This window comes from Terrapene carolina, unplaced genomic scaffold (assembly GCF_002925995.2).
Source record: "Terrapene carolina triunguis isolate 2854851 unplaced genomic scaffold, T_m_triunguis-2.0 Scaffold21, whole genome shotgun sequence".
Taxonomy (NCBI): Eukaryota; Metazoa; Chordata; order Testudines; family Emydidae; genus Terrapene; species Terrapene triunguis.
The window spans coordinates 11109322-11134832 of NW_020664372.1; the positions used below are offsets into that span (position 1 = coordinate 11109322).

The window sequence follows — 25511 nt, forward strand, 5'->3', positions numbered from 1 at the left end:
AACCGTCCTCACAAAACTTTAATCAAAACAGATAGATTTCTGCAAAAAAAGTTTCCATTTTGACAGGTCAGTATTTTCCAACAAATTTAATTTAGTTGAAAAATTTCTGATCGGCTCTAATAATGGGCTACACCAAAGTCCTGCATCTTATCAGTAAAAACTCCAAAGGCAAAGTTCTGTATAATTTCATTCATATCTTGCAAGACTATTTGCTGTTCATCTTGTTTGGCTAGTCACCAAATCACATGATTGTTTCTGCTCTCTCACTGGAGAATTATGATGGACAGTGCACTTCTGGTGTGAAGTTTCAGCCAAGTACTCATGGCTGCTGAATACAATTGCACAAATCAGAGCAGGCCACTAAATCTTGTCAGAAATTTGTTTCCTGTTATTTTTTTTTAAACACAGCATTCTTCAATCAGTTCTAACAGTTATTCAAACTCTTCTTTGTTGCAAATGTAGAGAATATTATACTGACTGTCTCTTTAAAAACCAAAACCAAAAACTCTACCCTGCTTATTTTCTACAGAATGATTAAATACTGTACCTTGACTACAGTTCACTTTGGGACCTCTTCTCATCTTTTTGCCCACAAAATCAGCAGGGAATATATTCTAGAAGTCCCAGGTTAGAAAGATAATGACCCCCATTCTCATACAATATTGTCAACTGATAATTTCAGTACATTTTACAAGTGTTGTAGCAATGCCTGATTTATGTTTCCTTTGAAGTGCTCCAAAATTAAGCTTCAGGATAATTAGAAATATGATTCATATTTATCTTCATTTCCTGGAAGTCAATGCCATAAGATATTGAATTTAACATTAAGAACTAGGCAGTAGCTGTGATGCATGGGCGTTATATGGACTCAACTTAATAAACTAAAACTGCTGTATAATACAATCTGAATATTATTTTTGTTATAATGTGCATTAATAAAAAATCAGCCTGTTTTGAAGAAACATAGCAAATTAGAGTGGCTTTTATACATTTAAATAATTTTTTTGCTTATTTTTATAATTTATGTATAAAAAAGCTATTTCTGAAAAAATAAGAATTTGAGACATATTTTCATACAATTTAGCTCTATATTTGGGGTAAATAGCAAATTTTGGCTTTTCCTCACTACAGTACGATGTTGGCATTCTCTAATGTGGTTATAAGCCCAAAGAGCAGATGTCTGTTTTAAAACAAGCATGTAATGTCATGCCATAGCAAAAACAGGGCAGCTTAAGAAAATGACAGCATCACCATTCTACTAGCATGCACTAATATGAGCTGGCAACATAATAGTGTGTCAATATATGCTATCATCATGAACAATGATGAGACATACCAGCTTGCCTGAATGGTTACATTTACTCAAGTCCCTAACTATTTAATGTATTCCTTGTTTGGTTCCCCTTTGCAAACAAAGGACTAATTGGAACAGTGTTATCAGGAGCCATATTAAAAGGAGGCTTTTCCCGGAATTTACATTTAGACCTGTTTGCTTTTGTCTTCTCTGCAGCATAGAGAGGCACAAAACTAGAGCTGGGCAGGGACAGTTTTCCCATCCCATTAAAATTGGAGATTTCAAATAATTTCCCATTGTGCATCAGGATGAACATTTGCATTTTTTAAAGAGATCCACCCAGAATAGCCTCATGGTCAAGGCCCTCATCTAGTATCTGAGACACTTGGGCTTGAGTCTCCGCTCTTCCCCCTTCAGAACAAGGACTTGAACCTGGTTCTTCCCCAGGGCAGGTGAGTGCCCTGACGACTGGGATATTGGTTATTCTGGGATGAAGAGAGAGAAGGGGTAGGTGATCATTCTCTCTGTATTCCATTTTGGACCCAAGAAGCCTTCTCAACAAAAGTTATCTTTAAAATAGTTCATTCCCATGCAAAGCTTCAGTTGATGAACAAACATTTTCCAATATCTAACAATGCTTAGTTAATAATTCTCAACAAGCTCTAGACAAAAACCATTTTAATCACATGGAAGTAGGGAAGCGGGGCCATGAAGGAGAAAGCCCCCTTTTCATGAAGTCTGTATGTGGCAAACAAGAATTAGGTGAGAGCCAGACAGCATGGGGAGGAGTCCTGATTCAGTTGCTGTACATATGAAGCTTCCTTTCCATTACAGGGAAGTATATCCTAAAAAAAAAAAAAAAAAAAAGAAAAAGAAATCAGGATGTGACTGTGGTTCTGAACAGAGTTGCTACTCTTAGAGATACTAGTGTTTAGAGTCACTTGGTAAGAGAGGTATCTGTTGATATGTCTGGAAGAAATGCAAGATTTGGCTGGGTTTTCCAAGTATCTTCAATCTCCGCTCTTTTCCCAGCTCCTGCTCACTTCCACTTGTGCACCACCATTGACTCAGACCAGAAAAGGAAGAGAGAAAACTGGCAAAAAAGCAAGGGTTTTAAGTTCTCGCCTTCTAAACTTGTTTATGCAGGAGGGAGTATAAGGTTTTGATATTCTCAGGCTGCTATGCATGTCAGAGAGAGAGAGTTTGAGCACTTAATGCTAGTTTAGGTGTACTTGTACCATGTCTCCTAAGAAGCTCACAAAGCAACTCACAATTCATTCTCTCCCACCCCCCCACAGGAGAAAGTAGGCTGTTTACTTGCTACTGTTACCAGAAAGAGTTAATAGTGCTAGATAAATGGCATCTCATTTATATTTCCTAAAAAAAAAAAAAAAAAATCCTGTATGAAAGGGCGACTTGGAAAGATCTGTCTACAGTTTACAGTACTATTTAGAATACCTTAGCCTTCACAACAGATATTTATTTCAAAGGACATGAACATGTTGCATGCTTCAAACTGTAAAATGATAAGTAAAAGGAACTTATAACTGTACTATAACTTAGAACAGCCATCAGAAGATTTAAGGACAACTCTGTTCAACCAAAGAGTGAAGAAAATTGAAGCAAGTCATGGTTTGATATGTAGCAGACATCTGTTATGTAGTATTCAGCATATTTCCATTTAGAGGATTACTCAGGAATATTATCAACATCAGGCTTATCTGGAAAAATGTTTAAATTCACAAATTAGATCAATAGTAGTATTTGTCAAAATGCCATATTAGCCTCATGTTTTGAACATTCTTAAATTGCCCCAATTCCATGACATTGATTATGTGCAGAAGCACGGTTAGCACAAGTTATGGTAATAACATTAAATTATGACAACCTTTGGTTGAATTAGAGATGAACAATATGACAAAGCCTACAAATAATTAATCACACTAAAAAAGGAAACAAGAAAGAAACCAAGCTACCTATATATTATTTGTTTAATACATTGAGCCCAATTCTCTATGGCTTAGCACCTCTTGACATTTAGGGCCTGATCTGAAGCTCATAAAAGATTCCCATTGACTTCAGTGGACTTTGGATAAAGCCTTTACACTCATGCAAAGTGAATGCAAAGTGCTACCATAGTGTACACATGTAAGTGACTACATGAGGTGCAGAACAATAAAAAACAGGTCCATTATTCGGTATATTTTTCGGATTTTCTAAATAATTTATTCAGTGAATACGTTTTTGCAGCTTTTGAAAAGTGCTGGCTAAAAAGGGACCTATTGAGGAAGGTAGAAAGAAAAGAAAAACTACGGTAGCTAAGAGATAAAAATAAATTAGTACAACGGGGTTATTTGAACAGAATATATTAAATTCATTTAGGTATATGGAAGTAGAAAGACTGATAGATTACTGGTGGGTAAGGGGAACACCTTAAGGGGATAAGGATACTGTATAGAATCTTAAATGGGTTTTTTACATTAGTCATCATAACTGGGAAGACTAGAGTGATGTTTACCCCACTGCAAATTAATACACTGACAAATTATGTTGTCAGACAAGGAGTCATTGAAACAAACTGAAAATATGGGCCCAGATGCTGTAACCACTTTGATGCATGCTTACCTTTAAACACCCAAGCCACACTGAAGTCTTAGACCAGCACAGCAAAAGGAAGTTTGATATATTAATTGATTATCTCCAAGAACAGGGCCTTAAACTGCAATAACCAGAATTGCACAGTATTCATCTGAGAGTTTAGAGGGAGCTGAAGAGTGAAGTTGCTGACTTCCTAACAACATATATATTACTTATAAGGTGTAAATTGTTAACTGTGAGAGCAAATAACCATTGGGACAACTTACCAAGAGTTGTGGTAGATCAGGTTGTATGTTTATTAAAAAAAATGTTCTAGGTATTATTGTGGGGATGCTCTATGGTCTGTGTTATACGGGAGGTCAAACTAGATGATCACAATGGTCCCTCCTGACCTTGGAATGTATGAATCTATTTAAAATAATCTTATAATTATGTAACCCAGGGTAACGAGTCTGACAAAAAAGGGAGCCCATCTTTTTTCTGAGTGGATGAGAGATGGGAAAGACTCCAGTGTGCTCACCAAGCCAAGAAAGTGGGATGGTCGTGTCCCTTGTGATTGGGCAAACCCTGGGAGATGGGAGATGGAAGGCTGACTAAGCCAATTGGAGGGGGGATGGAATGAGGGCATCTCTGCCTGAACGGCACATGGGCGATCCCCCCGTCCACCTCTCTTCGTCTGAGGGGTTGCCTATTTTGCCCTGAAAGATATTTGCTGAACTATTCCGGGAGAGAGCAACTGAATTTAGACACACAGAAGAGGCCCCCATACGACATGTCTAATGCTGCTGTAGAAAGGTTAGCCCGCTAGCACCTCACTTCACTCAAGAGCCTTCAAGTCTGCAAGAACTTATCAAGCTATGTCAGTTCCTCTGTATTATGGAGCCCACTAGTATGGAATAAACTGCATTTGTGAATGCAAAGAAATCCACCCTGAGGGTAGTGTTATTGGCAGGTTGTATGGTGTTACTGATGTACCCATTCCAAATTCTGGTGACCAGACAGCAAGTGTGAAAAATCGGGACAGGGGGTGGGGGGTAATAGGAGCCTATATAAGAAAAAAGATCCAAAATCGGGACTGTCCCTATAAAATCGGGACATATGGTCACCCTATTCCAAATCAATCTTCCTCTACCCTTTATAGGCTTTCTTTGTATTTCCCCATTGTAAATAAAGAGGACCTTGACTGTTGCTTTCATCCGTTACAGAAGTGTCAGAAGAGTATATATACGAGTATCAGGCTAGTCATATGGATAAATACTGGGTCAGGGATAGCTGAAACAACATAGGGAGGTAAGGTAGGTTCCCACCTACCTCAAAGAGTCAGGTAGAGGCACTACGTAAGCAGCTAAGAACCTAGGTGATTGAAACCCACTGCGGCCAAAGCAGAGGGACACTGGTGAGGGCTTGCATTGACTAACTGCCCATCATGCTATGCTGAAATCACTTTAAAATTAAAATAACCCCCTTTACTAGAGGATTGAGGATAACCAACATTACACCTGTCACCTAAACGTACTATCAATTCTGATTCCTCAATGAAGTGCAGGAAAAAATTCCCTGTTATTTCCTCATGCTATTTGCATTATATGTTAAGTTTTATAATATGTTTATTAAGGCACTTTATAATAATGTTACCTCAAAAGAACAAGTAATAGAGTGTTGTTGTTGTTTTTTTTTAATAGAAGTAACCACACCAAGAGATCAGAATAATTTTGGATATTCTTGGGTAAATGAATAAAACATGTCCATTGTGTGGGTAGAAGCCCGCACTGAGAAATGTCTGTGTTGTGGTTATTTTTAAAGTAATGTTTAGAATTTGTAGTTAAATTGATTAACAGAAGAAAAATATTTCTTGCACACATAGATAAAGTATTATAAATGCAACAGGATCAAGATTTCAAGATAAAATGTTAAAGCCGGCTTTATTAAAGAGGCAGCAGAGCCAAGATCTCTAAATAGGAGTGTATTGAAATTCTGGGCCTACATCCTGAGCAATTGCCGAGGAGCCCTAAGCAAAGTTCAGGATGGGGTTAGTAAGTGCAGCTCTCAAGCATGGAGCAGCTGTGGGGTGGTCCCTGGCATAAAATGGAAAAGTTTATTTAGATTGCCACTATTATTCTTGCAATTTCTCACTGTGGTGGTAGTGCTGAGGGAGGTGTATGGGAAAAGTGTTCAGTAGGCAACGATTAGATTGTCTGTCCTGTTTCTTTCTTTTACACACACACACACACACACACACACACACACACACACTCCTTTTCTCCCTCTGTCCCAGCTATGTGATTCACTACTGAACCATACTAACAGAGTCAGCTGACGCAGAGTTGCCTGAACTGGAGGAGGAGGATGTGTGGCATCTGGACTCAGTATAGCACCTGCTTCAACTGACTGGAGACACTGAATACTACTGAGATATTTCTGCATGAATCACTTGCATGCCAAAGAGGCAAGATAGAAGGAAAAATAAACATGCTGCTACAAGCACTGCTGTTCTGCTAGCACCCTGTAGGCCACACTCCCAACATCTGGTGAGCCTCAAAACATATTTTGGCCAGCTCTAGCTTAAGGCATCAACCATAGCTCCTCTTCTAGTGTTAGAAGCCTGGTCTGTCACAAACTGATTTAAAATAGCCAAAGAGGATTATTGATGCACTTGCTAAGAAGCTAGGAGCTAGCTATATCTTTGACCATCAGGGGCAATTCATATGCCTCTTTCAACAGTCACATACACTGCAGCCTGTCAGGTGAGAGCAGAGGTTCAGGAAACATAGGTGCCGACTCCGTGGGTGCTCTAAGGCTGGAGCACCCATGGGGAAAAATTAGTGGGTGCTCTGCACCCACCGGCAGCCAAGATCCCCTCCCCTCTTGCCCCACCTCCTCCTCCCACCTGAGCACGCCGCGTCCCCACTCCTCCGCCTACCTCCCAGCGTTTCCCACTTGGCCGCCACCAAACAGCTGTTTGGCATTGTTAGCACGCTCCGGAAAGGGGGGGGAGGAGCGGGAATGTGGCATGCTCAGGGGAAGAGGTGGGGAAGAGGTCGGGGCCGGGGCGGGGATTTGAGAAAGGAGTTGGAATATTGGCAGGGAGGGGGCGGAGTTGGGGTGGGGACTTTGGGGACGGGGTTGGAATGGGGAGGGAAGAGGTGGGAAGAGTTAGGGCAGGGGCGGGGCCTTATGGAAGGGGTGGAGTGGGGGCGGGTCCGGGGGCAGAGGAGGGGGTCAAGCACCCACGGGAAAAAGGGGAAGTCAGTGCCTATGTCAGGAGAGTACACTGTGTTCATTCATTTGTTCACTCTCTCTCTCTCTCTCTCTCTCTCTCCCCCTCGTTTAGTACCCCATGAGCTCCCTCACCACTCCCATTCACTGTCTGGTGACTTGAGCACACATGAATCTACAGCGCTGGCAGCAGGAGGTTGATTGAGTGTTTTATGATGCTCCAGACCTCCCACCAATAGGTGGAGCAGCAACATGTAACGGAAAAAAAGAATTCCAAGTAGGGAGTCTCTTGTTGGTCCCCCAGTTGATTCCCCCCACCCCTCCAGAGGTGGGGAGATGAAAGAGAGCAGTGATAGGCTTTTATTTGAGTGAAGCATGGGGAGGTGGGGCACAACTTCAAGGGTGGGTTCACAAGGAGATGACGGAAAATATCTACCTATTGAAAAGGAATAGAAAAGTTTGAAATAAGCAAGAGAATACGCTTGAGTTGAATGTGAAATAATGTAGTAGGAGTCAAAGTCAAAATTCAAAGTGGGAAAGAGGGAAGGTAATATGGTTAGTGAAGCAGGAAAAGAGTGGTTGTTTTAGTAACTGCATGTTGGATTTACAGAAGGGAATAAATAGGAAAGCAGGGCAAGAGTAAGGAGAGCATTGACTAATGCCATAGCAATCAGGTGGTTGTGTAATCATAGTAATCAGTATGTTGTAGGGCCATGATATAACTTAAATTATGTCATGCATTTTTGAGTGATTCACCTGTACCTCTAATTTCTCTCCATAGGATTTTTCTAATAGCCAAACCCTTTAACAGTTTTAGATATCCACTCTTAAAAGTTTGCTTGGCATTCCCTCATTCACACTCAAAAAATGTAGCACCCCTCCCCCACACACACACACCACCAAAGTTGCAGCTGTTCAAGGCCTAGGGACAGGCAAAATAAAGTCATTTTCTATACCTTACAATCTTACAGCATTAAAGTCCAATGTCTCCTGGCCCTGCAAGGATAGACAAAGGCACTTTATACCATTCTAAAGGGGAGAGCCCTATGGGACCAGCACTGACTTCTAGCCCTCCAGGACTATGAGATATTGAACTGTAAAGCTTTGATATTGTTATGTTTAGAAATGCTTTTAGGTCACTTTAAGAAGCTTCTGTGGCTCCCTCTTGGACTCATAGTAACGTTAAGAGTCAAAAATAGATCTAATTATGTTTTAGAAAACTTTGAAACATTTACGATTTTTTCTCCCCTTTCAGCACACAGAGTACCCAACGGTATGGTATAAAGTGGTGATTGAGCCTAAACAAGATTAGACAAGAAAACAGAGACAAAATAAATATCCAAACTCAACCTCACAGTTAACTCTTTTCAGGGTCCCATCAAACAAAAGTCTCAAATGCTAATACTTCAGCATTAAGAGACCTGTTTCCCTCTGTATTTATAGAAAATAAATTTATGGGAGTCCCAAACTCCTTTTCCTCCAGGCGGGGGAGGGAGGAGGAGATGGAGAGGAACAACAAAAACCAAAATCCTCAGAGCTGCTTCAAAAGGATTTCCAATACACATAGTCTTGTTACCTAAGTAACTGTTCAACTCTCCTGGCCTGTCCAGCAAGCAGTCACTCTCTTCCTCTTTCTCCTACCCATTTTATATCTCCGGTCTGCCTTTCTGTGAGGATAACTGAGATCAGATGCTTCTGGGCCTTGATGATTAACATTGACCTCTAGCACAGTGTCTTAGACTAATATCCCAGGGACACAGAATCCCACTTTATTCCTGAAAGATCTGGTCCAACTTGAACAGTATCCCCCATTACTAGGTTTTAGGGGATTTAGTTTGGAATAACCTGCATAAATCACTCATAGTTTTACCACATAACAATCCCACACTGATGCCTATGATACAACCTTGCCAAAACTGTAATGAAGTTTCACCAAGCATAGGCACAAAATCTTGATCATTTTAAAAAATAAAATAGAACACCATGAAGATATTTTACTTGCCCATCACAATCAAACATTTTTTAAAAAATTACTCACCCCAAGTGAGCAAGCAATTTATACATAATCAGCTGAGCTAAATTCAAATATATTTGCATAAATTAAGTAATTAATATAAATCTATGCTAGGAAAGAACTTAAAGGGGATTATTAATATGTAAGAAATATTATAGGTAGGTTGACTGTCACTTCCTATTATAAGACCCTATTTTCAGTTGCTTATAACTTTGCCAAACTTCAGTCACTCAGGCTGACATTTTCTATGCCAGGTGTCTGCCTCAGGCTGAATATTTCTAGAAATGTTCAGCAAACATGGTTCAGCCATTTCCAAGAATGAAGTTAAGAAAAAATAGATAGTTGTAAGAATATTTCTAATAAGCTCAGAACAGTTTTGATGAAGCCCCAAGTGCTTTGGATCAGGGACTTGAAATTTGACAAAGGGGTCACCCTAGTGCAGGGTCATGCCTTTTGCTCTTCCACTGAAGATATCTTGGACAAATTTGTGTGTAAGTCTTGTTCACACATGCTCAGTAGAGACCTGAAGAAGAGCACTGTGGAACTTTAAAGCTTCGCTCTTTCACCAAGTTAGTCCAATAAAAGATATTACCTAACCCACTATGTCTCTCTAGTAGAGACTTGTCAGAGTTTGACAAGTAAGTTCTCTGAAGATTCCTTCTGCACTGGGTATGCTCCAGCCCCTCAGAGCTCATTTATGCTATCTGGACTGCACATACACCAGCCTCAACAAGCAACTGAGCATGCTCAAGCCCAGGGCTTCAGAAACCAAAAAGGACTTTCCCTGCAATTGCTACTCCTTTCTATAAAGATTTGGGCACTGTTGTCTAAGTGACTCCTTGCTGGTGCCCGGCGTGAGAAGTAACAAATATGGATGGGGCAAAAGCTGGACCTGGGAGGTGAAGGGAATAGATTCTGACAAGAAGCATGGTAGGGAGAAACTAGAACTGGAGGCTGAGTGGAGGGGAGAGAAACTAGGACAGACTAGGCATGGAGACTGGGACTGGAGCAGAGGAACCAGTGGAACAGGAGAAGAGACCAATCTGATGAGGAACTGAGATATGGCAGGAGAGAAATAGGAATGGCTGGGAAAAGAGACTGGGACAAGGAACTGGGGCAGGGAGACATTGAGATTGGACAATAAGCCTGGGGATGGAGACCAGGTTGGGAGACAGACAATCAAGTGACAGTGGTCTGTGTGGTGATCTTAAAGTTATAACCTTGCTGTTGACCCATGTGGGTGTCAAGATGATGCCACATGATGGAATTGGGTTTTTTTTGTTTTGTTTTTTCTTTTTGTTTTTTCTTTCAGTTTGCTTTTCTAGAAGCCTAGGAAATTACACAAAGTAAAAATATTTCGAGAGAGAGAGAGAGAAAGAAAGAGTGAGAGTATTAGTATAGTATATGATTGTGGACTTAAAGAATAGTATAATGCATATACACAAGAGGGCTAAATTAAAGTTGTACAGAGAATATTAATTCTGGTATTTTCTAACTTTTGAGGGTTTGTCTTTGCAGCTTTAATAGCATTATTCAAATAAAGGTTTTGTGTTTCTATCTATATATGTTATAGATAAATATTGTCTAAGTTTAGCCTTTATATTCAAATTAATCAAATGGTCTGGCTAGCCTTCGGAAGAATAGAACTAAAATCCTGATCCTGCTAACACTTAACTTTACTACTGGGTGTAGTTCCAAACATGTGCATAAGCATTTGCAGGATTGAGACCAATAGCTCCAATGAGTATGCTGAATATTCATTGTGTAGCTGTATTTGTTCATGAGCCTGGAATAATATCCTGTACAACTACAAAAATGATATATATTTATTATTTCTTTCTTGTTTAGAAATGCTCTGTATATAATGGAAAGACCAGAATCAGTTTAAGAGGTACCATGTTTTTAAATGCCTCCACCAGATTTTCAGGTACAGATAGAACATACATAACAATTCCCATTATGATGGTTTATATTTCAAATTATTTATTTTAATATTTTACTGAACTCTTGCAATAAATAACAGCAGCTTATTTTGCTGTTGCCACTTTCCTGAGGGAGAAGAAAGCAAAATAAACAGACTTTGTGGCAGTTGGAAAATTAGTGCTGGGGGTATAGATAGCAAAATGTATCTTGAATTTAAATGGGCTTATGATCTTTTGGGAGCCTTTGGGCCTGATAAGCCCATTGAGATCAAAGGGAATATTTCTAGTGACTTCAGTGGGTTTTGGACTGAGAACCTTCCAGTCAAAGAGTTTTAGCTGCACAGAGATTCATAGAAGGTGAACTCCAAGCATACAATACTTGTGGATATTATACATGGAATTGGATGCTACTTAACATAGCTGGGATAAAGGGCTCCCCAAACCAATCACCAGAGGCCTGGCAAAAAACAGTTAAAGGGGCAGACAAGATTCATATTGCATCCTTTGGAGTTACGACCACATGTGTACAGGCCAAATCCTCAATTTATGTAACGAGTGCAGCTCAATAACTCTTGTGTCTGTATTTGAGTGTGAGAAAACGGACCGCATAATCACGTTAAATAAGCTGAATTGCTTATTACTATAAATAATTGCTGTAAACAATTTTTGCTGATTTTCTTTTTTTACATTTCAGTAAATAAAGACAAAATCATGTAGAACACATGTTGAGTAGTACAGACAATGGTGTTCATTTATGTCTGCCTATGATCTGCTAACACAGGCATCTGAAGGTTCTTGATTATGTCTGCCACTTTAATTTACTGCTATCCATGGGGTGAGAGTGGCTAAGTGTCAAATGATCCGTTATCTGGTTTTTTTACCTTCACTTAAGACCCCATGCAACCAGGGGCTTTCTCAGCCACAAGTAACATTAGCAGAGTCTCATGTTTTCTTTAGTCTCATATGAAAGGCATTACACACCCTGTAGTTTACCACTCAAGGTTATGGCTATATTGATAGCTACTCACTTCCCAGGAAAGCATACAACTTGTGTTTTGAGCTCCATTGGAGTCACTATTTTGTTATTTAGTTTATTCCCTTGTGCCATTGTGATATGACTTGGCTTTCCAAGAACAGTACTTTCATGTCACATTTTGACATTTTCTTCCCCAGGCAGTCTTTATGGTTTTCAGATGCTCTCACTTTAAGGCAAACTGTCTTTTTAAGGGCCAAGTGCTTCTTGAAACTTCTGTTTACACCTTTCTTTGTTTCTGGAATGTTTTCAGATTATGCAATTTTTTGGCGAGGGGAGGCACTAGATTTAATCAATCAGTGTGTTATGTGCAGGAGGTGGAGAGAATTACTTTAATGTAGTTCCTGCTCTTTTTGGATTATCTGCAAAAGGATCCCTTCCCAGGCTTCTGAAGCATGTCAGTGCCAGACTGTAATGGCCATTGCATGACTGTGCAAAGGGGGGTTGCATGAAAATAAGGCATAAACTTTAAACATGGAGGTTAATTAACCATTGGAGCAATTTACTAATGGTTGGTGTGACTTCATCACTGGCAATTTTAAATCAAGGTTGTATGTTTTTTCTAAAAGCTATGCTCTAGGAATTATTTTGGGGAAATTCGATGACCTGTGTTGTACAGAAGGTCAGATTAGATGACCACATTTGTCCCTTCTTGCCTTGAAATCTATGAATTCATGAAGATGCCTCCCTCTCTTCATTCACTGCTGAGCAAGGAACTTCACAGAACACTCACTGCTTCTCCCAAGGACTGTACTGACTGAAGAGGAACAAGGAGGTATGGCCATTGGCCCACCCTGTCATTGCATTGATCTAGAGCTAAAGTGGAGAGCATCCATGGAGAGCAACATGTGTCATTCGATGTGCAATGCACCTTATGCACCCCTCCTCATGCTTTCAGAGAAGCCTTCGGAGAGATTGAAGAACAATCTCACCTGTGCTCCTCCTAGGGAGATGTGGCTTCACACTGCCCTCTCCATAGGGCTGTTGCATAGCTACTACAATCTACTTCTCAGTGTTCAGCTATTAGTTGAAGAGCTCTTTGAGGCAAGGACCATCTTCCATTTTGTATGTGTACTAGAGTTGGGTGTTATTTTTCTGGTGAATAGTTTATTCACCAAAAAATGCATTTTTGGTTAACCCTAAGTATTGTTACACAGTCGAACAGCATCAACAGGAAAGACTGAGAGCAACCCACCCCAGAACAGTCAATTGACTAATGATAAGACCACTCACTTAAGCAGCGGGAAGATCAGAGTCTGAGTCCCTGCTCCCGAGTGAGGTTTCAAACCTGAGTCTTCCTCATCCCATGCAAATGCCCTAACCACTGGACTAAAGATTATAAAAGGGAAACAAACATGTGTGCATGCACATGCTGAAATGAACATTTACAAACTAAAAATTTTCAAAACTGAATCGAACATTCCCCCTGATTTTTTGATTTGCTGGCCAAAACAAAACAAAACAAGAAAACCAACAATTATTGGCTCACTACTAGTTTAGATTTTTAATTAAAATGTGTAGTAAATATGGGAAATATGTTACCTTGTTAAGCTTCAGATCCAAGGGATGTTGCATCATATTATGTAGAAAGGCAGCTTCCTGCATTCCTGACTAAAGCAGGTCAAGTAACATTTGTCAACAAACAATTACATTCATTTTAGCTCTTTTTGTTCAGTGATTTGTGACCCAGTGTCAATGACTGTATTTGTATGTACAGCATTTGTAAGTATTCACCAGATATTTTGGACAAATACCGTTCAGCATGTGGGTTGCTTGCAAATTGTTCACTTGACCACATGCTCTCTGAAATTTCTGTTCTGTGGCAGAAAATGAGTATGAACAGCAAACGGCTTACGCAAAATACAAATCACACTATGATTTCACATGCACCTGTTTATGCATATATATATGGAGCATTATCCCCTCTAGCCAGATTTCAGTACCTTTACTCATGTCCAGTAGAATCCCACTCCACAAGTGAAGCCAATGGGATCCTTTGTGGAGTAATGGGCTAGTCACCCTAAGTATCAAAATCTAGTCTTGTGTGGACAGAATTCAAGTTAACATACTGAACACAGAAGAGCAGTTTGCACTGAACTCAGTGGGGCCAGGGAGTGCAGAATGGGACCCAGTTTCTGTAAATTATTTGTTTTAATTATTATTTAAATTGTAATAATGTTTGTACAAGGTATGCCTTGTGAGGTATCATTTAAAAACTCATGATTTGCTGATCAATAATGCCATCGCAAAATACACATAGCACAAACACGGGCACCTAAGCAACTTTTACTGCAAAAAGACAGGTGCTGAGTGATTTTAGGTACCCTACAGGGCTTGGGGGCAGCTGATCAGGAATTTTTTGAATTCTAATTGGGCCTGATTCTGGGATTTAGGCAACTAAAGTGGTATCTAGGCAACTAAGTCCTTTTTGTGAATCTAGCCCTTTGGCTCCTAAATACCTTTGTGAATCCCACCCTGAGTCTCTCCAGAGTCATCCCCTAGGTCTTTCCTAGCTCCTGATTTCCCCTCTCTGAGGGAGCAATCCCTCTTTTATGGAAAAACTGCTTCCAGGTTATAATCATGTGATACCTACTCACCTGAACCAACCAATCAGCCCAATCTGAAGCCTAGACTCATCACCTGGGAAGAGGATAATTAGGCACAGGTGGGGCTTAGTCCAACTCCTGTTAAAAAGCCAGTCCACCCCATGACAGATCTATTTTTTCCAACACAGGGAATACATGAATCTGGAATACAAATACTGTTTTAGCATAACAATAAAGAATATTTCAAATCTGAAGCCATAGTGCACTAAAATGTATAAGTATCTATTTATAGCTATCAGATTAGTTGGAATTTGCAGAATAGTTAAATAGCCTGAGGGAATTTTAATAAATTAACATCATAATGATAAATTAAAATAGAGACACACTTGGAGTACTCGAGGGAGAAAAAAATATATATATCATAATTATTTGTTCTTTTTCCTTACAGCCAAGGTCCCCCCTGTCCCCACTTTACATTGTTTTAATAGTGGTTAAAATATATATAGCTGGTAAGTAATTTCAGTAAATGTATCCAATTTGCAAAAGACATCCGCTATAAACATGGATTAAACTTTACCACAGTGGACCCACCAAGATCAGAAAGGAGTTCCATTATTTGCTGGGTATTTCACTATGGATGGCCTGGGTAATAATATTCGGGATGTTGAAAGTACCCTGTCCTGGCTGGTAAAGGCCAATATATTTTCTTTTGCTGAGAGACCATATTGTATGGACTACAAGGGATAGAAACTAATGTATACCCACTGGACAGCTGAGCATCACAGCTTTCCAAGGATGTATAACAAACTTTGTGGTAAATTCTCATTCTGTAGATTACCATTTTGCTGATTTCCACTAATTTTGTTTACTACCTGATCTTAATAGCGTCTATCTCAAGAACTACTAGAGCCAGAACCAAAGCTGAAGAACAATTGTGATGTTATAATCTCATTTTCATCATCTTCAATTTAGCATTGAGTCAAAGAGAATGACAATAATCAGAATGAGTTCATTATAAAGCAGGGATTGGCAACCTTTGGCACACGGCACGCCAGGGTAAGGACCCCGGTGGGGCGGGCTGGTTTGTTTACCTGCTGCTTCTGCAGGTTCGGCCGATCGCGGCTCCCACTGGCCGAGGTTCGCCGTCCCAGGCCAATGGGGGCAGCAGGAAGCAGCGGCCAGCACATCCCTCAGCCCGCGCCACTTCCCACAGCCCACATTGGCCTGGGACGGCGAACCGCGGCCAGTGGGAGCCGCAATCAACCGAACCTGCAGACGCAGCTGGTAGACAAACCGGCCTGGCCTGCCAGGGTGCTTAACCTGGAGAGTCGTGTGCCAAAGGCTGCCGATCCCTGTTATAAAGCATAGGTTTCATCCAATTTATTACCCAATTATGTTGTAGCCAATATTACTTTAGCTGGCTCTGCTTCTATCATTTCTTAAATTAGCTCCTGAATGTTACTTAAAACTAAGTCAAGAATAGCCTCTTTTTTGGTGTGCTCTAGAACTAGCAATTTGAAGATACAATCAGTCAAATGCCCTGTTTTCAGTTGCTTATAATTTTGCCAAGCTGAATGAGACCAGGATTCTGGTGGGGAAGAAAGATAGTATATGATCATGTAATTAAAAGCTATCATAATTGTAGTGAGCCGGTGTGGCACCCCTCCGTCTCCGACAGGGCTGAGCTTCCTCCAATCCCAGCGTGGGCGGAGCCACCGGGTCCGGGGCCCGCCTCTCCGAGGTCACGGCCCCGACCCGGAAGTATAAAAGCCCGCCAGCAGAGCTCAGTGAGACCCAGACCGCCAGAGAGAGCAGACGTCCTGGGCCGAGCTCCCGCTTGGGAGACAGCCACAGGCCGCGAGCCGCCTGCTACCCCCCCGCGCCGGTCAAGCCTACCTCTCGCCAGGTACCCCGAGGAGGACTGGCCCCACCTGCCCCGGACACATTACCCTGAGGAGGACTGGCCCAGCCTGCCCCGGACCAGCGGCCCCAAGGAGGAGCCAAGCCTGCCCCGTGCCAGCTACCCTGGGGGAGAGCTGCCGGACCGGCCCCCAAGCCCCGCACCCGAGGAGCCGATGCTGCTGGACTGGCCCGAACCCGGCATCACCGCCGAGGTAAGCCCCGAGGGGGAACAAGGAAGTAGCCCGGGGATAGCCGACCCCGGTCAGGCTGCAGAGGCCTGTGAGCCTATGTCAGTGTGTTTCGGTCAGGATACCCCACTGACCGGCAGCGACAGTAACCGCTGCTAGGGCCCCGGGCTGGAACGCAGTGGAGTGGGTGGGCCTGCGTTCCCCCCTGCCACCCCGCACGGGTGGCAGGCTTCCCCCTCACCCGACGCTCAGGTGTAGGAGCCTGGGCTTACCTTAACTGCTGGATTGCTCAACCCCTGCTCCAAAGGGCCTGAGCTGTGACTGTGTGTGCCCCGCCCTGACACAGGGCCTGGGCCCCTTAACCGCTTGTCTGCTCAGTCCCTGCACCAGAGGGCCTGAGCTCCTTAACTGCTTGTCTGCTCAGCCCCTGCGTACAAGGGCCTGAGCTGTGACTGTTTTCTGCCCCGCCCTGACCCAGGGCCTGGGCCCCTTAACTGCTTGTCCGCTCAGCCCCTGCACCAGGGGGCCTGAGCTCCTTAACTGTTTGTTTGCTCAACCCCTGCCCCCAAAAGGGGTTGAGCTGTGACTGTTGGTGCCCTGCCCAGATCCAGGGCCTGGGCCTGCTTAGACTGTTAATTAGCGCTCAGCCCCTGCCTAAGGGCCTGAGCTCCTGAACTGTGGGCCGCTCAGCCCCTGCGTGAAGGAACCTGAGGTTGGACTGTCTGCACTTTAGTGAGCCGGTGTGGCACCCCTCCATCTCGGAGGGTAGAGCCCCGGCGCAACCCTACTACAATAATGCATATGCCCAAGGTTGTGCAGGCAACCTTAATACTGGTGTTTCCTAATTTCTGAATGCTTGATTTTACAATCTTAACTTTTAAAATATAGATTTTTCTGTTTAATATGTATATAGACATCACTCCCATGATTGCACCATGATATGGTGGGAAGGCTTGTGTGTCCAGTGACCTCAAGTGCTCTGCTGGTGGGAGTTTTAACTCCTAGTAGGGCCACCCATATTGAACTGGTCAAAGGGCAGGGACCAAATAAAAAACAGCTCACTGGTACTCCATGTTGGTGATTGAGTGATGGGCCAACAATTTATCCTCATAAAACAGTTGTTATAGAAACACAACAAGGTAGCCATTCCAGCAAATGGTATGATAGTAAGGGATGGCAGAACTTTTTTCATGCCCTAAGTGACATCTGACAGTGAGGTAAGGGTTTAGATGTGTGTGTGTATATACATACATACAGAGAGAGAGAGAGCGAGTGAGTTTGTGTGTTATCTATATATAACCAAATATAACCAACATGTCCCCCTCCCCACACCATCCTTACTCCTGCCTCTGTGCCCAAAGCTGGATTGTAATGCATTTTATTATAACAGTCAAAAGCAGTCTGAACTATTATATACTTGACATAAAAATATCTGTTTGACAAAATTCATCCTCATGTAAGTTCTGTTCATATTAAAATTTGCACATGCACTGTGAGAGGGTTAACCCCATCTATTTAAGAATGAAAATACCCACACATCTCAAACATATAAAGTGTCATATAGCATTGCTTAAAAACAAAATGCACACCAAACAAACAACTCTACACTTTTTGAGGAGGACAGTAATAGAAGTGAGAAAGATTAGGTGGGATAAAATAAAGGGGTATTTGCTATTATTATACCTGTCACTCAGCCATGATAGAGTTCCCCTAGCTGGACATTCACCAGGCTGCTGTGTTTGGATGCCACCAAAACAGGCTCTTCTTCTCTTAAACTTTACTTTGTTTGAGTAAGCTGCAATACTGTCTCTTTTCTTGGCCGCTCTGACACACTTTCTGGACACAGGCTGTCTGTTCGTACCCCTTTACAGAAATAGGACCTCACAGACCAACTGCCTTAAACCCCCCAGAGCGAGTGCTCACCCATTCCCCCAACTCCTCAGTATCTTAAGCACACCCTTTCCCAAGCTCCAACCTTGTAGGCACTCTGGGTTTAGAGTTCACTTCTTCAGGACATGCAATAGTTGAAGAAAACATACATACAGGCTTTGTAAGTGTTCCAAGAACCAATCACCCTTTTTTAGCCAACACAGGAAATATATAGACACAGACTAAACAAAACAAAAACACCTGTACACATTTCATGTTTCAATTTCCTCAGTACTCTGACCTAAGCCCAAAGAATGTTCAAGAGTCCTTTAGGGACTCTAAGATCCCAGCTCTTGCGCATGGCTTCACCTCCCATTTATGGATTCTCTCTCTCTCTCCCTGGAACAGACACTTTGCTTGTTCCTTGGCTGCTTCCACAGTTAAACAAGTCCCCGCTGCTATGAAAGAACTCTGACAATTGGTGATTTTTAAGCTCCAGTGTTAACACCTGATTTCTTTGTTCTCCTATCAGGGGATTTTCCACTCTCCAAACCCCAGTGGCCTACCATGATGTTGAAGAAAACTGGTTTAACATACAATGTGGACATCCCATTGTCCCAAGGTGCTTCCATTTCAGTAGGAGCCATCAAGGTTTAATGACCCTCTATTGTTCCTGGTCTGGGAGTTATATGACACAGACTGACAATATAAGGCTAACTCCACATACACTGAAACATCCAGTGATACAGCAATTTCATAACATCAACCAGAATTCATAAGTTGTGCATAGAGAGATTCCCCAAGTCACCACAATACCTAAAAACCCTTTTTTTTAGTTAAACGGAAGAGTGAGCCATTTGACAGATTAATTTTAGTGGAGAGACTATCAATGCACTAATAATAAATAAATAAAATGTATTTACATTACATCCACCACAGTCTCTCCACCACCAAGAAAATAGCTATACAGTCCATGAAATCCAACCACCAGATAGTGATAAAACCATTGTAGCCCTCAGTTGTGATGACTATATTAAAGCTAAGAGGCAACTCTCCAACACCACATACTATGAAGAACTCAGAGGAGACTCCATACTACACTTCAAACAAGAATTTAAAGATAATATGAAATTCTTCCCCAAAACAACTCTATAACCTCATCTCCCATGAATCCATCCCAGGGACCTTCTACATATTTCCCAAGATACACAAAAAAGGGAACGCAGGAAAAGCCATCATATCTGGCCATGTCATTTTTTTTCTAAAGAAATATCAGGATTAGAGAAACCATCCTCAAACCACTCACAATCCAAAGGACCAATTTCTTCCTACATACTACTAACTTCTTCCAGAAACTCAACAACATTAACAACCTCCTCCAGACCACCATCCTTGCCACCATGGATGTCATGTCTCTGTACACCAACATTCCTCACCATGACAACATCACTACCTGCCTCAAATGCCTACAAAATAATGAAGAATACTTGGAAATCCAACCCAAATACATTGCCAAAGTCATCAATTTCACCCTCACCCACAACAACTTTATACTTAACAGCAAAAACTTTGTCCAAACCATGGGAACAGCCATGTGTACTAGAATGGCTACCCAATTTGCCAGCCTCTTCATGGACCATCTCTAAGAAGAATTTCTGGAAAAATGCACCATGAATCCATGCACGGCGTGTAACTCCTCTAATTGGGGATGCTGTATGTGCCTAGGCAATGAGGGCTGACCCCACTCAGCCTCCTCCCCCCAAAGCCCCACCCATGCTTCACCCCGACCCCCTCAGCCCCCTCCCTGAGGCATCCCCATCTGCTGTTCATGACTCTTTGCCCCCTCTCCCAGTTCCCCATCCACTGCTTGTACCTCTTCGCCCCCTTCCCTTGCCCCCCACCTGCTGCTCACGCCTATTTGCCTCCTCTCCCAGATCTCCCCTGCCCTCCCGCCAGGTGGCCAGCCAAGCTGACCCATCATTCACCGGGCATGAACCTCTTCGCCCCCTCCCCCATCCCACCTGCCCACTCACCAGCCAGCCACTCACCACTCACATGCACCTCTTCACCCCCTCCTGCAAGGCCCCCAGAAGGCAAAGCAGGGATGGGAAGAGGCAGAGGCACAGGGGAAGAGGATGAGCAATAGCGGGCAATAGCTGGGGCACCACCCTTTCAGAAAGCATGCTCTAAACATGTTGAGCCAGCTGTTTGGGAAGGGTTAGCCTCTCCTGGCTTTTTATACCCTCCACCTATGCATGAATCCAATGATATACCTGAGATATATCAATGATATTTTCATCCTATGCACAGTCAAACTAAACACCCTCATAGATTTCCTTCACAACATCAACAGTCTCCCCTCACCCATCAAACACTCCCTAGGATGCTTGCACACAAGCTACACATTCTTGGACACCAAAATCAGCTTCAACAATGGAACCCAACAAATGAGTATACCCAAAAACTCTATGGATCACTACACTTATTGCCACAGTTCCAGCAACCACTCCAGACACACCATAAAAGCTGTTATCTACAGCCAGACACAGCAGACTTTTCTCTGAAGAGAAATCTGGAAGGTATACACGCCTAAATACACTTAAAAGCATCTTCACTAAACAAGAACACTCCACCTGAGAAGTAGATTACATCATGAAACAGGCAACACAAATACCCACAAAGTACATGCTTTAATGCAGAAAAAAAAAAAACCTGACCACACCCTTAGTTGTGATTTGCCACACCACACTAGAACCCAAACAATTTCAACCCATACTTGATAGGGAACTCATCCTGAAAGAAATATTTCCTGAATCCCCGCTTTGGGCCTTCAAATAACTCCTCAAACTCACCAAGTTAATCATCAGAAGCAAGCTCCCACCGACACTCAAAGAAGTCCCAGGCCAATGGGGGCTGCGGGAAGTGGCGCAGGCTGAGGGATGTGCTGGCTGCCACATCCCGCTGCCCCCATTGGCCTGGAGCGGTGAACCCTGCCCAGTGGGAGCCGTGATCGGCCGAACCTGTGGATGCAGCAGGTAAACAAATCGGCCCGGCTCACCAGGGTGCTTATCCTGGCGAGCCGCATGCCAAAGGTTGCCGATCCCTGTGTTAAATCTTTATGCTTAACAATCTGTCCCACCTTGTATTTAGCTTGGACATTCTGTTTATTTTTTTCTTAAGACCTGAAGAAGAGCTCTGAGAAGCTTGAAAGCTTGTCCTTTATACCAAGACACATTGGTCCAATAAAAAGATATTACCTCACCTACCTTGACTCAATAATAATGATACATGTTTACAGTTCAAGTGTAAACAATTCAGTCTTCTTCAGAAATATAACAGATTGTTTGAAGAGAAAACACAACAATGAGAGCAAAGCGACTGATTTTCCCTCAGATGGAGGCAAAATAAACAGGATGAATGGTTAAGATAAAAGACAATCTACCCTACTGCTTCAAGAAATGGAACTAGGGAATGCACAGAGTATTCAAAAATTAAGCAGCAAGAAACTGCTTGGCTCAGGAGACTGATGATGGGAGGAAAAATATTTTTTTGGTTAGATCCTTCATTGTCATCTATTTATAACATCAGATGGCCTCAACTGAGACTACTGTGCTTTCGGAGTTCCTGCCCCAAGAAGTTTACAGTCCACGTAAACAAAGGGTAAGTGGGTAAAAAGAGGCACATACAGGGAAGCAATTTACCCAAGGTCACAGGTTAGACTAGCACCTAGGTCTCCTGATTGCTAATCCAGTATCATGGCCACTGGACCATACTGCGGACTCTGCCTATTTTGTTTGCATATGTCTTACACATATACCCCTACCTTCCCACTACCCCTCCCCCAGCAGTACAAATTAGATGGAAATCCAGTTTAACCAGGCAGTTGGGAATTCTGCTGGTCCAGAGGAATCTCTAGGTGACAGGGGGATTTTGGAGAGTAGTGAAATGACATAGCCAGAGCACTGCTGTGCTATGACAAACTCTCACTGCCAGAATGACCCTGTGAGGTGGTCACCACAGTGAGGAGTAATTTAGAAGATCTAGCTGCATTTATCTTGTCCTCTGAATAAAGGGCATTGACAACCTATAGAGGCCAGTCAAGCCCATTTAATGATTAGTGAATTAAATAAGAGATAGAACATAATGGGGAAAATTTGGGTAATGAGTTGTACCATAAATGAAATCCTAAAGTATCACCTTTCTGCTGAGTAATAGCAGATGTAGGATCTTTGGAGTCAGTTTTCCATTGAAGGAAAAATCAGCAATGCAGAGTCTGAGCATTCTGTTAGTGCCATTTTACACTGTATACACCCATTCTTAAACAGAGGTGGCCAAACAGCATGCAATCCCCACTTTAAGGAAGCTCAGCCCCAAGAATTAATTCCAGTTAGAGAGATGAAGACAGAGAGAAAATTTTCTTGCTGTTTGCAACAGTTCACCCAAAACCAAAACTAACAATGCAACATTTCTCCAAAGAATGAACAATGCTCACATGCTAAGAAAAAAGTTGTAAAGGTGGGTAATATCAACATATGATGACTCCCACTATAACACTTCTGTGATCCTGGAACCTCCTGGTACCAACTGGCAGAGAGCACAAGGGGTGCATAGAGTTTTACAGGGATCCCCTGGGTCAAATATATGCATAATAATTCACTAAAGGATGGCATGTGAGGTCTCCACTGAGAGCTAGTAATCTATTTAAGGAGTTATGACTGTACTTAAAATTATGTTCTTAAGGCAGGTAACTTGGAGGTGACATGTCTCAGATAGTTTCCTCCCAAATGGGAAGTAACAGACACTTATCTCTGACTGGTCATTGTATACCCCACAATGGATGCCTGTTTGAACACTGATGCAAATGCTAAACAAGAGATTGCAAAAATCTTCAGGAAGGGGAAATTGTAGGAAGAAATAAACAGCAGAATGGGATCCTCTTTATGAATAGAGCTAATGGATTGCTGGATGATATCTAGGGCTGCAGAGATACACCTCGTATCCTTCACTGAAGCAGCCAGCTAACAGCATGTTTGTCTTATGAATGGAGGGTCAGAGCTGTAAAATATTGGAAGGACTTTGGGTGAGCATTGCTCTGTAGAATATGAGTGTATCCTGTTAATTAAGCCTAGATTCTACAATGTGTGTTATGTTTTTATTTTATATATAAAATTGGTTTTCAATACTTCTAATTACTGTCACTTGAAACTATACACTCGGTTAAATAATTTGTTTACTCATTTTCACTATAAACATATCTAAGTGCTGTGTGTTAAGCAGAGTGGTGATCTGAGGAATAACTGGTGAGTTGGGTGTTTCTGCTTCTTTGGAAGCAGCGAATCTGTGAATATTCTTCGAGTCCACTGGCACAGGACCTAGACACCCCAGGGAGATGCTTGGAGGTTGGCATGTTCCTATCACTAACCTGTAGAGCAACAGTGGGATGAGTGTAGGGGGGAGTGCTTGTGTTGCCCACGGGCAGAGGAGTTGGGGAGCTGACCCCCAGTAGACACAGATGAGGCTTAGTTCCAGGTAGAAAGAGCTGGGAGTGGCAAACTGAGACAGGAGAAGAACTCTGTGTCTGGTGGAAAAGCCAGAGCTGAATATGAATCTTTGTGTTATGGTGATGGACTTTATTTGTGGGACTTTGAGAACTATTTTTAACTGGCTCAAGTGGGGGTGGTAGCCACAGAAGTGTGTGGGTATTGTAAAGGGTCCTTTAGAAGAGAATCAGGCTGGGTACTATGGTATCGCCTTTGGCCATGGGAAGTGCTCAGGAGCAGGTTGCCATGCTACATTCCTCATAAGTAGAAGACGATTAAAATTGGACAATTGGTCAAGCTGATAACTTGTCTGGATCTATTATTTGTTTTTAAATATTTACTCTTGTTAACATTTGTTTATACAGAAAAAGGGGGTGCAGGATAAGTTGAGAGCATTCATGTACTGTCTCAATCTGTAGTCAGAAGCCAGGCAGGATGGAGATGAGGAAATATCTATGCAGAAGCTCTGTGACGAATCAGTGAGAAAGACTACCATTGTGGCTAAATATCAGGAGGTGATGGCATCCATTATAGGAGGGGCCCAGTGGTTTTCAGTTTTGGATTTGGCCAATGCTTTTTTTCTTATTCCTTTACATCAGGATAGCAATTGCAAATTTGCTTTTGCATTTCAAGGGAAGCAGTTATGTTATGTCAGAGTCCCCAAAGGCTGGAATTTTGCCCTATTATTTGTATGTGTCAAGATGTGGGATGGGATGCTTGAGAGGGACAGTGTGATTTTTTATCTTCATGATATCCTGGTTTGCACTCAGAGCAGGGAGGAGAATTTGGAAGTATCTGATAGGGTGTTACAAACGATTCAGGAAACTGGATTTAAAATAAGCCCAAAGAAAGCCCAGTTGTGCTCACAACATGTACTTAGAGTGATTTGGGGACAGAAGAGGTATTCTCCTGACTAATAAAGAGTGGAGCTGATTCTTAAATTACCAGCTGCCACAGATGTCACATTTCTTAGATTCTTTCTGGGAATAGTTAATTTTGCCCGAGATTTTATTGAGGGATTCTTAGAGAAAGCAGTGCCTTTACATGAATTGTTAAAGAAGGGGATGATCTAGAATTGGAGCCCTTTGAAACAAAAAGCCATGTTCCAGTTAAAACAAGCCTTAGCCTAAGCCCCATCCTTAACATAGCCCCAGGTTGGGACAATCATTTGTGCTGCAGTGGCAATAACAGAAAGGAGGATGGAAGCTGTGCTGAGTCAGGCCCATGGAGCAGGGCTCTGCCCTTTGCCTTATACCTCCAAACCTTTTACGTGAAGTAGAAAGGGGATTCATCCCCTGTGCAAAAGAGGTTTTGGCACTAAGTTGTGCTTTACAGCATTGGAAATTTCTAGTGGGATTTCCCCCCATGTTACTGAAAATTGCCCACTCT

The 25511-nt window shown here is 42.3% G+C and overlaps 1 long non-coding RNA gene across 1 annotated transcript in view; it reads right to left on the bottom strand.

The window, feature by feature from the left end:
• Positions 1 to 1958: 1958 nt before the first annotated feature.
• The window catches only part of LOC112102185, a 102857-nt gene continuing 79304 nt past the window's right edge, over positions 1959 to 25511 (bottom strand). The window contains exon 3 of the long non-coding RNA XR_002907731.3: positions 1959 to 2139. This is a non-coding gene — a long non-coding RNA (uncharacterized LOC112102185). The remainder of the gene's footprint in view (positions 2140 to 25511) is intronic.